This window comes from Lissotriton vulgaris, unplaced genomic scaffold (genome assembly GCF_964263255.1).
Source record: "Lissotriton vulgaris unplaced genomic scaffold, aLisVul1.2 SCAFFOLD_978, whole genome shotgun sequence".
In the NCBI taxonomy this organism is placed as follows: Eukaryota; Metazoa; Chordata; class Amphibia; order Caudata; family Salamandridae; genus Lissotriton; species Lissotriton vulgaris.
This window is the reverse complement of record NW_028241592.1, coordinates 418411-432357: the sequence shown is the minus strand read 5'-3', so window position 1 is coordinate 432357 and position 13947 is coordinate 418411.

Here is a 13947-nt window from a genome sequence, read left to right as displayed (position 1 = left end):
TTTGTGCTACAGTTGTGTAAGGATGGGCTGCTCCGTGCCCATTGTGTGAGGCCGCTCTGAAGGGTCCTGCGCTCCAGAACGGGGGACTTGTTGTGTGTATTAATTGAGGAGCCTGATCCACTCGTGCCCCCAACCTACGGAGGAAAAGCTAATTAGCGAAAAGGGACGGCGCGAGGAAGAGATTCAGGCAGGATGACTTCCTGCCATGATCGTGCTGCGAGATGGAGTTTTCTTTCAAGTCTGCATTGACAGAAGTACATGAAGATGCTGTACCAACCCACCTGACTGTGCCAAGAATTCCCAGAATAACAACAGTGCATGTGTGCAGAGGGAAAGTACCATTGAGGAAAAAATATCGGAATATTTCCATTTGAATTATTAACAATTCACACAATGCACTATGGGACTTGAAGTAAGTGAATTCCAGTCATGTGACTTACCTTTGAAAAAGCGCGCCCTAGCACACCTGCGTGTTATTAAATTCCCTCTGTGAGCAAGGCGTAGAGCCGAAACGTTAGAGACTATGGAATGTGGTGCTGCTTAACTTGGAAAATAAACGTCATCTGCAGTATTGGGCCTCACTTTTTGTGCTACAGTTGTGTAAGGATGGGCTGCTCCGTGCCCATTGTGTGAGGCCGCTCTGAAGGGTCCTGCGCTCCAGAACGGGGGACTTGTTGTGTGCATTAATTGAGGAGCCTGATCCACTCGTGCCCCCAACCTACGGAGGAAAAGCTAATTAGCGAAAAGGGACGGCGCGAGGAAGAGATTCAGGCAGGATGACTTCCTGCCATGATCGTGCTGCGAGATGGAGTTTTCTTTCAAGTCTGCATTGACAGAAGTACATGAAGATGCTGTACCAACCCACCTGACTGTGCCAAGAATTCCCAGAATAACAACAGTGCATGTGTGCAGAGGGAAAGTACCATTGAGGAAAAAATATCGGAACATTTCCATTTGAATTATGAACAATTCACACAATGCACTATGGGACTTGAAGTAAGTGAATTCCAGTCATGTGACTTACCTTTGAAAAAGCGCGCCCTAGCACACCTGCGTGTTATTAAATTCCCTCTGTGAGCAAGGCGTAGAGCCGAAACGTTAGAGACTATGGAATGTGGTGCTGCTTAACTTGGAAAATAAACGTCATCTGCAGTATTGGGCCTCACTTTTTGTGCTACAGTTGTGTAAGGATGGGCTGCTCCGTGCCCATTGTGTGAGGCCGCTCTGAAGGGTCCTGCGCTCCAGAACGGGGGACTTGTTGTGTATATATATATATATTGACGCTCCAAAGTCCTTCCCACTCCTCCTTGGAAAGAATACAACAGCACTCGAGGTTGAGGGTTACAAACGCGCTAGATTTTATTTAGCGGAGGGGTGCACACAGACGCGTTTCGGCGGTCTGCCTTCGTCAGTGTGTGATGCACTGTGTTTGTTTCCGACATTATTTTTAACATATGTGGTCACTCCCACTACCGGTCAGGTATGGACACAAACAAGGGGACTAAAACCTAGCACGAGACAGAGGCGGCCATCTTGTGGTGTATGGTAGATGTAACACCACATTAGCAGATTGCTATATAAAGCCCACAGATGGGCAATTGCATTATCCCCTGCTAGGCTGATCACAATGAATTGTCATAAAATTAACAAAATAATAAAGCCGTGGATCGGCTTGTGTCCCCATATATATTACATGTGCCAAATTACCTGTACACAAAAGAAAGTTAAATCAATTCTCAAACCACAGCTGCAAGCTAGACATAGCTGGGAGGGGGGTTTGGGGTAGATGGGTGTAAAGTGAGATGCATCGCGTGCAACATGAGAAAGGGCATGTATAATTGTTCACAAAATACAGTCACATTTCAAATGAAAGTTATAACGTGATTTCAAAATTAGAACAAATGTGAATAGAGTGCATCTTATATACAGTGGAAAATTGAATATGTGAGAGACATCAGAGTTAAGTTCCTGCATTCTATCCGATTAAATTAAGAATTCATTCAATCAGGATCACAAGGTGTTAGTGATATTTCCTAAATGCATAGTGTAGGTTATGCCGCAAGGAACAGATACTGTAAGTCAGTTAACGGTAACATGTCTCTCACATACTGATATATACAAGAAGAAAAATCGGATACAGGTTTCAGAGCTATTATCTGCATTAATATACATATATTCCAAGTGTGATAATGTAAGAAGTTCTAATTTCAGTTTGATAGGGTGCACTATCATCTTGGAATGGTGTATATCAGTTGTTCACTGCTCATTTCCCTAGGTGGAAGGCCATCTCCTCCCCACCTTGAGGATGTTTCGTACACAGATCGATGATATATCGAGACTCTAGTCTCCTTAATCTGCGTAGGCGGTCACCTCCACGAATATTAGGGGGTACAATATCGAGGCCGAAATACTGGAGCTTGCTCCGGTCTCGATTGTGTACTTCCGCGAAATGACGAGCCACCGGATAGGTCTGATCTGTTTTGTCGATGGCTCGCATGTGTTCTAATATTCTGAGCTTTATCTCCTTGATCGTGCTCCCAATGTAGCGTAAGCCACAGGGGCACTGCAGGCAGTAGACGGCATACTGTGTGCTGCAGGTGATAAATTTATTTATGTAAATTTTCCTGCCAGTTTCTGTTATTGTATACGAAAGTACACGTTTACTGCCTGCGCACGCTTTGCAGCGGCCGCAGGGGTAAAAGCCTCGTTGGTCCCTTAAAGTGTTCGTTCTTGGAGACACTTTATCAAGGTGGCTGTGCACTAATATGTCGCCTAGTGATCTCGCTTTGCTGAAGGTTAGGAGTGGCTGGATTGGAAGATCTTCTTTGAGCACATTATCAGTTAAAAGGATATGCCAGTTCTTACGTAGCATGGCTCTGAGGCTGTCCGCACCTGTTGAGTAGGGAGTTATAACTCTGAACTTGCCTTTATCTTCACCTGGCAAACCCCTTCGGTTGACCTGATCGGTATTACTGGTCAAGAGAGACTGTCTCTCTATTTTCCTTACTCTTTGTAGAGTGTTATGGAGCATTCTCTCGCCAAATCCCCTGGCTTTAAATCGGGATATGCATTCCGAAGCAGCCGCTTCGAAATCCGAGGGTTTGGAGCAGTTCCTACGAAGTCTTAGCAATTCCCCGTAGGGGATACTCTTGATTAATTGGGGTGGATGGCTGCTGCTGGCGTGCAGTGTGGAATTGCCAGCCGTTAGTTTTCTAAAGAGGTTAGTGTGGAGTTGACCATCTTCTGCGTATATTTTGAGGTCCAGGTAGTCCGCTGCCACTGGACTCACTGTCCCAGAAAATCGCAGGTTCAGTTGATTATTGTTTAGTACATTAATGTACTCCTGAGCTGTTTCCTGGTTACCTTTCCACACAATAAAAAGGTCATCGATATATCGATGCCAACAGATGACCTTGCCCTCTTTGGCCCCTGCTCTGCAGCTCCTGGGTACCTGCTCCTCCCACCAGCCCACAAACAAGTTCGCGTAGCTGGGAGCAAAGCAGGTACCCATCGCCGTGCCAGACTTCTGGATGTATAGCTGCTCTTCGAACAGGAAAATATTATGTTTTAGACAAAATTCTACGAATTCTAGAATCATTAGATTGTGTCTAGAAAATCGTAGTTGGCGTTGTTCCAGTGCCCATTTTACCGCCTCTAATCCATGACTATGTTCGATAATAGTGTAGAGGCTGGTGATGTCTAGTACCATTAAAAGATAATCCTGTTCCCACACCAGATTGTTCAATTTTGTCAAAAAGTCTTTTGTGTCTCGTATGTACGAGTCCAAATTAGACACAAGAGGGAATAAGGTGTGGTCCACAAAGCGAGACATATTCTCCGTTAAACTCCCGATGGAGGAAATGATAGGGCGTCCTGGTGGGCAGTCACGATTTTTGTGAAGTTTTGGGAGGTGGTAGAAAGTCGGAGTCATGGGGCAAGTGATGCGTAAGAACAGATGTTCATCTTTGTTCAGCATGCGTTGATTATACCATTTAGAGATGAGTTTGTCATATTCCATGATACTCTGTTGATAGGTATCATTAGTGCATTTGGTATAAAAGTTCTCATCTGAAAGTTGCCTCAATGCTTCCTTCGTGTAATATTCACGGGTCATCAGAACCACGTTCCCGCCCTTATCAGAGTGCTTCACAATTATTTTCGTGTCCGTCGTTAATCCTTTAAGGGCAGTTCTTTGTTGTTCCGTGATGTTCTGGTGGGGGTTTAGTTGATTAATTTTTCGAAACTTCAGTAGGTCATCGTTCATCGCTTCCGAAAATACATCTATAGCGTCCCAAGGGGATTGGGGAACAAAGGTGGACGTTGGTTTAAATCCACTATTTTCGCTGTCTTGTTCGATACCTTGCATTTCAGCTCTTTGGGCTGGATCCAAGGTCTGCAAGGTCCTGTGTTTGTTCCAGTTCCAGATCTGTCAGCATTTCGACTGAGCGTAGGTCTTTACCGCTCAGTACGTCTGTAGCTGTAATTCTTCGCCCTTGGTTTTCTTTGTTTTGTAGATGTGGCCGCATTTTGAAATGTTTATGTAATTTCAGTTTGCGTGTGAAGCGGAACAAGTCTATTTTAGTTTGGGTGTATTCCAACTCACTATTTGGACAAAAGGTTAGTCCAAGGCTTAGGACTTGTTCTTCTTCCTTTGTCAGTTCTCTAGGAGTGAGGTTGACCACCGTTAAATTTGTTGTCTCATTGTTGGTGCTAGGGTTACCTGGGGGGTTAGTGGTAACGTTGATTCTACTTGGATGGATGGCTGGGGCTATTGTTTTTTGTTGGTACGCTTCCGATTGGTCCAACGAGGTGCTCGGGCGCCTCTGCTCCTTCCTCTTGTTCCCCTCGCCTGCCCGTCTGGTTCTCCGTCCTTTTCTGCTCCTTGGGTATCCGTGTCTGGAGGCTTGTTCTTTCCACCTCGGAGCCATGTACTTTGTATTACTTCGTATTCCTCCTGAAAAGGAGTCTTGGTGCTTTTGTCTACCACTCTGGGCCCCCTATTGGTAGTGCGTGTATCTGGGTCTGATTGGTTCTCTTCTGATTCATTCTCAGTTATGTCAGATTCAGAGGTAACTTCTCCAGTACCGCTAGTTATCCCAGCACCTTCTTTTCTGCTCTTCTGTAGGGCTTTGCGTGGGGCGTCAAACTTTTTGGCATACGTGAGGACGCGTCCAGTTAGATAGTCGTTGGCGTCCCTCTCGTATTTTTCCTGTTTGCGGAGCCTTATTTTAGCTTCATATTTGATCAGCCTGGCCTTCATTTGTTCCTTCATTTGTGTGATGGTTGCCACTTGGCTAGGATCAGTTTCACTCTCAAGCTCGTTGTCAATTGCTTGGATGTCTGCCAGTGCTCGCTCCCTGTCGCTCCAGGCATATTTCACAAGTATTTTCAGTGTGCCCTCACAGTATTGAGCATATATATATATATATATATATATATGACTGAGCAAAGCCCTTGAGCTATGAGAGGGAACACTGCTCGCCTTCTGAGCTCTCCCGGAAGAGCTCAGAAGGCGAAACGATTTCCAGCTTCTTTAAGCGCTCACCGCCGTACGCAAATGAAGCTCGCAGACTTGAACTCTGACCTACTAAAGGTCCATCTGAATAAATAAAGCACAATTCACAAAGGGACTGAGCCCACTTAGGGCATTACACTGGTCGTCACCGCTACTAAGGACTACCATCACCAGCATGCATCGGCATGTGCCACGATCACGTGGTTTTTCCCTGCCGCAATAAAAGGCCATCAGAGATTAGCGGTGAGAATGTCATTCCCTTTGCTGCTGACTCCAAGATTAAGGGGCGTGTATAGCCTTGAAACGCGTCGGAATCGATTTTAAAAGAAAGAAGCTCAAGAATGCGAGCAGCAAGAGGTTTCCAGAGCCGGAGGGCTGGTGGTGAGCAGTGTTCCCTCTCATAGCTCAAGGGCTTTGCTCAGTCATATATATATATATGTAGATATATATATATAGATATATATAGATAGAATTTTGTCATCATGAATATATATATTTATAACGGAAAAAAAAGGTTAAGTGTAAGCTATGGTTAGGGAAACTTTATTTATTCTTTCTATATGCACCACACTTACACTATACAAACTTTGGAAATTAATTCTAAAGCTGTTGTTACAAATTAAGGGGCAGATGTACGTAGCTTTAGCTACTTGCAAATCGATCATTAAGTCATTAGCGCCTATTATTTTGTGTTTTTTGGTATGTGCGAAACTCATTCACAATCTTTTTTTATGACGTGAATTGATTGCTAGTACTAATTTTTTGAGAACACTTGTTGTGAATCACCATTTGGAAATACCAATTTGCGGATTACAAATGCTATGTTCAAGGCAGTTGCAATTTGTGAAGAGTCGCAAAATACCATATACAATTTACTATCAAGTCAGAACAGTTAGGAACTGACTTCAACCTATACAAATAGACACACAATGCATCAGGGTTTTTCCTATGACATGTTCCCTCTCCATGCACTGCCAGTTACCTCACATATAACATCACTCATGACATGTTCTATGTTCTCATTGATAACATCACTGTAACATCTGGAATTACATCATTGATGATAGCACTGTGCAGGGTGGGGGCGCGACTTGAAGTTACTTTGGAGCACAAGTTATAGTTACTTGAGATAACTATAAAAGGTGAATTTCAATGGTTTATTCATTTAAAACTGTATATGTTTCATCAATATTTTTACTTAACTTTAACATACTTTTAACCTTTGGTTTTTCTGTGTATATATATATATCCGAATTACCCAATGGTGTGAGACTTTCAATTACTACATAACAACAATCTAAAGGATCTGAGGTACTATGTTGTAGGCTCAGTACCTAAATCCATCAGAGGTGGCAATCAAGAAAAAAGATTACGGCAACTAGAATCAGAATGTATTATGCTATTAGACACAAAGATGCCCAATGGGCTTAATACAGGGGAAGATCTGCACAATTTCTTATAAAGTATCTTCTTGGCGTCTAAGTATTTTACACATTCTTTGTGGCATTGGAAAAGCTTTGCTACTTAACTTAATTTTTAACTCTGGTTTTAGTGGGTTTTAACCAGGCTGTGCAGGGTTTTATCCGGTCTTATGAGGGTTTAAAAATTAGTTTTAGCCCCATGAATTTGTATGCATTGTATTTCCAGCTTTTTCCCTTGGCATTTAACCGGTTTTTACTAGGTTTTACCTGCTTTTAGCTGGTTTTAGGGTAGAGTTTTAGACTGGTTTTAGCCTGCTGAATCATACATACTGTACCCAACTGACAATGTTCACTCTAATGATGAAATGTATGTAGGTGTTTACACTTGATTGTAAGTGCTAGTGCACTTGCACTTTATGTGGAATTTATGGCCCTAATGTGCACTATGGAATTGATATCCATGTAGACATTAAGATATCTTGGCCTACATCTTTTTGAGCTCAACCAATTGTTCAAAGAGCACTTGCACTGTATCTATTTATGAAATGGGCATGGCTTTAGGCCGTTTTTAAAGACACAATTGTATATCAATATTGGTAATGGTGATAGGTTGCACAATTTTGCACTATTTTGCACATTTTTAGCACGAATGAGTGATGTAATATGTGACGTCATCAGCAGTACATTGCAGGCGCGCAAGTTATAGTGAGTCCAACTAACTATAACATGGAAATTTCAATGGTTTTATGTCAGTAAAATTTCCAGCTAACTATAACTGGTGTGAAACCTATGGTTTTTTCAGTGAATTTAATAGGTTTTTTAAATGCTAATTCCTAACTATAACTGGTGTGAAACCTATGGTTTTTTCAGTGAATTTCATAGGTTTTTTAAATGCTAGTTCCTAACTATAAATAGGGCCTCAAACCTATGTTTTTTTCAGTGAATTTCAAAGGTTTTTTAATAGCAAATTTCTATAGCTATGAAATATATTATTTTTTATAATTAATCCTATATTGTATTTTTATGTAATACTATTTTTTTTATGTATATTGTTCATGTTTTTTTTTTAAAAATCTTTTTTTTTGCCCTGGAGTTCTCCCGGTGCGCGTACCGGTGAGCGCACCGGTAAGCGCAGTCTTCCGACGCGCCCCGGTGCGTGTACCGGTGAGCGTCCCATTTGCGCTATTTCCGCGATCGAAAACATCATCGTGATGTATCGCATAGCCGCGTCCGCATGATACGCACGGCGTAAGCGCACCCGGAAGCACTCGAGCGCATACGCATACGATCGCGCTATGTAAGCGACCCGGGGCGCGCCCCGGGGCGCGTAGCGTAAGCGCGTCGGGTCATGTGACCTGAAAATAACACTTTTAATTGGTTCAAGACAGTTTTGGTTTCCAAATAATGAAAGCCCGGGTCATGTGACCTGAAAATAACACTTTTTATTGGTTCAGGACAGTTTTGTTTTCCAAATGATGAAAGCCCCCACCTTTTTTCCTCATTCTCACTTTGTACTTTGAGTGAGGAAGACCTGTTTGCAGACCTATTTGTACCTATTTGTACTGAGAAATGGCTACGGTAGCAGCAGCAGCAGGAGCATCTCAACCACCACCACCACCACAAGGACCAACACAACACCACAGTGGTGGAGAAGAAGAAGAGGAGGAGGAGGAGGAGGAGGAGGAGGAGAGGCGGTACCTGCCTGAAGATACTACCACCTATAAGCCAAAGGAGCACATTGTCTGGGAGTTTTTTAAAATCCTAAGGGGCCTCAAAAAAGTTAATGCGCCAAAGGTTACTTGTATGATCTGTGGCACTGTACTTTCCAGGGGTAACCCTGCCAAAAAGTATACTTTTGGCAACAACACCATGATTCGCCACATGCAACGCCAGCACCCAAACAACTATGCTGCGGCAGAGGTCAGAGAACTGACCAGAAACCCCCCCAATCTTCTCCCAGCACCTCCCAAAGTAAGCAACCCACTCCATTGGGTCCAGAGACAAGGGAGATGGTCCCAAACATCCAAACCCAGTTTGGAGATTTCAAAATAGTTTGCAAATTTTGTGGAAGGACAATTTGCTATGGTGAGCAAAGCATTAAACTCATCAACCGTGCTGGTGACAACCACAAGTGCCAAAAAAAAACTTAATTTTTTCCTGATTTTTTTTGCTCCAGTTGAGCCGTTTACAATTCCCTGTTTTTTGTTTGTCCCCATAAAAATAACAAAAAAAATATAAAATTGTTCATAAAAGCCAAAAAAAGTAAAAAAAATTCCCCAAAACAATAAAAAAATCTAAAACAACAAAAAGAATAAAAAAACAGTTCTTTTTAGAACTACCTCCAATTTATAAAAAAATGCTACATTTAAAAAAAAACTTTCATTCTTTTTCCCCATGGTACGCTCCGCGGTGTGCGTACCGGGCGCTCTCTCCAGCGCCCTTTTATGGCCCCACATCAAACCTAGGGGGTCAAGGGGGTCTACCTGCCCCCTTTTGGTCATTTCCCCCTTTGTTTTTTCCACCTCTTGTGTCTCGATCCTACCGAGACACAAGATGGCGGCCGCTCCGGACTGTTTGGAATGTTGACAGACACCCGAGAGCCAATCAGCTTTCCGCTCGCGAACTCGCGTAGCGCGCTGGTACGCGCCCCGGTGCGCGTACCAGGGCTCGCTTATAGATATATATTTTTTTTTAACCTAAATTACTCAAAATCCACTGGAGCACATATCTTGAGACATAGCAAAGGCACATCGGGCTACCAGTCCCTACAATTTTGCCAAGTTTGGTGGAAATCCATTCAGACGTTCGGGCTAAAAGTGAGTCCAACCGCTCTATGGAAATTAACATGGGGAAAACACATTTTGGGACCCCCCTTTTATCTCGGCCCTCGCTTGATGAATCCCCCCCAAACTTTCAGGGAAGGAGCGGAGCGCAGTGAGGCAAATTTAAGGAAAATTACAGGCAGATTCCTCAGCCGGCGCCAAAGTTATTCCCGATAGAATGTTGCGGATTTCCTATGGAAAACCATCCTAACTATAACTACCTACTGGCAACCGCCAGTAGGTAATATATACATATATATATATATATATATATATATATATATATATATATATATATATATATATATATATATATATATATATATATATATATATATATATATATATATATATATATATATATATATATATATATATATATATATATATATATATATATATATATATATATATTCAACAAAACATCTCCCACGAGAGATAAATGAGTCGCACAAGAACTTGCCTTTAACAATTTATTTCGTGCAGGGCAATAGGACAAGGCATCTTCACCAACATGTTTTGTTTCGCCTGGAAACTTTTTCAAGGTTTTGCCTGCCCCAAACAGTCCGTTGGCTTGCCACAGGTAAGATTTTCAATGTTTTTTTGTCTCTGATGGCTCCGCCCATTTAGGAATCACTTCCCTTGGACCACTGCATTGTGGAACCTGTGGTATTTCCAGCGTCCTTGGAGCATATTTGTCCCATTGAGGTCACAAACCCTTTTTAAATCCTCTGCTACGACGTTATGCTGCAGGTTCCCTCAATGTTAGCTACCTTTTGAGACTAACTGAGGGCAAAATACCGGAGTCCAGTCCCCGGGAGCACCGCAAACCCCTAATCCGTATGGCGATGTCTGTAACTTGGTTCAGGTGCGGGGCTGCCTGGCGCTTCGTTTTGCTGTGCGTTTTCCTCCTCGGCGGAACCAGGCCGACATGTATTCAACAAAACATCTCCCACGAGAGATAAATGAGTCGCACAAGAACTTGCCTTTAACAATTTATTTCGTGCAGGGCAATAGGACAAGGCATCTTCACCAACATGTTTCGTTTCGCCTGGAAACTTTTTCAGGGTTTTGCCTGCCCCAAACAGTCCGTTGGCTTGCCACAGGTAAGATTTTCAATGTTTTTTTGTCTCTGATGGCTCCGCCCATTTAGGAATCACTTATATATATATATATATGCAACCCAGCTCCGGTATGGAAGAAGCCGTCTGTAGGGCGGTCCGTGGTCAGGGCACCGGAAGCCCTGTAAACTATCACACCAACACTTCCTCCCTCGAGAAAGATTACCACGGACACCTCACATGGATTGCAGAAAGTTTCATCATTTAGCTGCACAGCAACGCGTTTCGACTTTACGTCTTGATCACGCTCACTTGCTCACTTGCTCCAAACCAACAGCCCATCCCTCAGTTTCGAACGCGACCAGGAAGGAAGGAACGGAAGACCCAAGGTGCAAGTGAGATTTTTTTATTTATCGCAACTTGCCAGCATAACGTTTCGGCCTACACAGAGGCCTTGGTCACATGACGCTATGGAGGAAGAAGGCAATTTTTAAAGTGCTGGTGCGTGAAAACTGGTGCATTTCATCGGCTGACCAATCACACAAGTTACAGTATGTACTAATAGACATGGAAAACATACTCATTACAAACGCATATTGGGATAATCCCCAAAAGTGCATAGCATTCACTTTAGAGCAAACATTGGTTAAATCCAATATTATTCATCCTATACAAAATTGATGTAAAATACTCAATAAGAAAAGGTTATAATATTATTATTTACCGAATAAATAATTGTAAAAATATTCAGATAAAAACCACCATATAATTGATTTTGTGTATAGTATGAACGTTTGGGAATTTGTATGGTACATAATTATTGATATTTGGGTGGACCAAGAGATTTTTCAAATCTGATCCCACACCCCTATTTAAGTATGTACTTTCCTTATATTGTCTATTGAATCTTTACCATACTAACAACCAATAAACACCTTTTGAAATACTACATATATTTCAACCAATGACAACCAGATTAAAGTGAAAAAGTGAAAAAAACAAAGTAAACTGAAATTGTTTTTTGTGAACAATATTTAAAAAACAAGTAATGCAGATGTTTTATATAGGTTACTCCTAACCTATAGCATGTACTTGAGGTGACACATATTTTATATGAACTTCAACAAGGGCAATTTTACCACTGACCCACCTAGCTGGAAATACATGTATAATTGGTCTGATCCAAAAAATTGGAACAACAACGGAAGAGCAATACACTAGCCTTATACACGTCACAGGTACTTGGACAAGAGAAACCCCAAACTCTTAGTTATTATAGGCAAGTATGGAAATCTTCCGTAGAGTTGAGGCCCCGTGGTGTCTTACTGTCCATTTCTAGAATATATCTAGTTTCTAATGCTCTCAAGATACCCTCCCTATTGACACCTCTCCTCAGAGGACCTACTGTATCAATGACATAATACCTAAGGAGTCCACTGTTGTTATTGTGGCACTCCTTAAAATGCCTAGCAACTGGGTACGTGGCGTCATTGGTGTTGATTGCCCTTATGTGCTGGAGTATCCTCTTGTGAACCTGCAATTTGGTACTACCAATATATTGCAGGCCACACGGAAACTCCAGCACATACACCACGTACTCACTCTTGCAAGTCAGTTGTTTGTTGATCTTGCGAGGCACCAGTGAAAAAGCTGTCATAAACTCAGTTTTACTGATGCCATGTGAACAAGCCTTGCAACTGGAACACTTTCGAAATCCCTTACTGGATGCCAACCAGTTTTTGGGAGGAATCACCTCAGGACTAGATTTAACTAAGGCATCCTGCATAGAATAAGCCTTCCTGAAGGTGATAGCCGGTTTGCTTGGCATATGTTCCCCGATTACTGAATCAAACCGGATTAAGTTCCAGTGTTTGTTCACTATTTTCCTTAGTGCCCCATGCTGCCTGTTGTAGGTCCAAATGAGTCTGGTTGGTTGGTGTGAATTGGTATCAACGGGTTTGAGGGCTTTCTTGTGGACAAGTGCGGTGTCACGTGACAATGCATTTGCCTTGTCAATAACTGTGTTTATTATAGCCTCACTGTACCCTCTAGCTAGAAATCTATCTTTGCTTGCTGCCTGGGCCACCTCGCACTGATGGTTTGTGCTGCAAATCCGCCTGATCCTGAGCATTTCCCCGTAGCGGATACTCCTGATCAAGTGTGGTGGATGGTGGCTGTCGGCATGGAGTACCGTATTGCCCGCTGTGGGCTTTCTGTACAGTTTTGTTTCCAATATATATTCCTTAGATTCTTCTCTGCTCACTCCTTGCGATTGATATATATATATAGCTTTACTGTTCCTAACTGTACCTTGATATAGCTGAAGTCGATATGGTAGATGGAGGCAGGCCTTGAGAGGGAAGCAAGATCAGATGTAGGGATTTGGGGGGATAGAATCAACATGTCAGGGAACAAAGTTAATGCTAGCTAATTTCTCACTAATAGCAGTATATTTGTTTTCAGGATTGGTGATAAACTATTAATACTAGAAAAATAACTGTCCAACTCCATATTAATATTGGTTCTTCTGAAAGCTTGCAAAATTCAGCAGAATTGTGCTTCAACTGAACCTTCCACTGTGGCCTAATGCATGAACTTCCCTATAATCTTTGAGTTTTATGTCGAATAACATCTACCTTAATATTGTGAATCACAAATATAGTGTCAAAAGATGTGAAAAAAAAATATTTATATTCAGTACTAAATAAGAAAATTACAATATATAAAGTACAAAATATTCACTTCTACTGCATAGATTAAAACGTATAGTATTTTTATAAAAGTAGACTTAATCATGATATTGTTTAATAGGGAAACAACCATTACAACTCAGAATTAACAACGCGATCCCTTTACGACGCGATCATCACAACGCAAGTCATTACAACGACTTGCGCTGGATGGCGCTAAATACTAAGGAATAGTATGATTTACTATTCCTACACCTTCCCTACTGTTACGTGGGCTGGAGTTGGAATAGTAAATTATACTATTCCTAAGTCCAGCGCCTCTAGCGCAAGTCGTTGTAACGGCTTGCGTTGTGATGACCGCATCGTAAAGGTATCGCGTTGTTAATTCTGCGTTGTAATGACATACATCCATTTAATAATATAGTGGATAAAAATGCA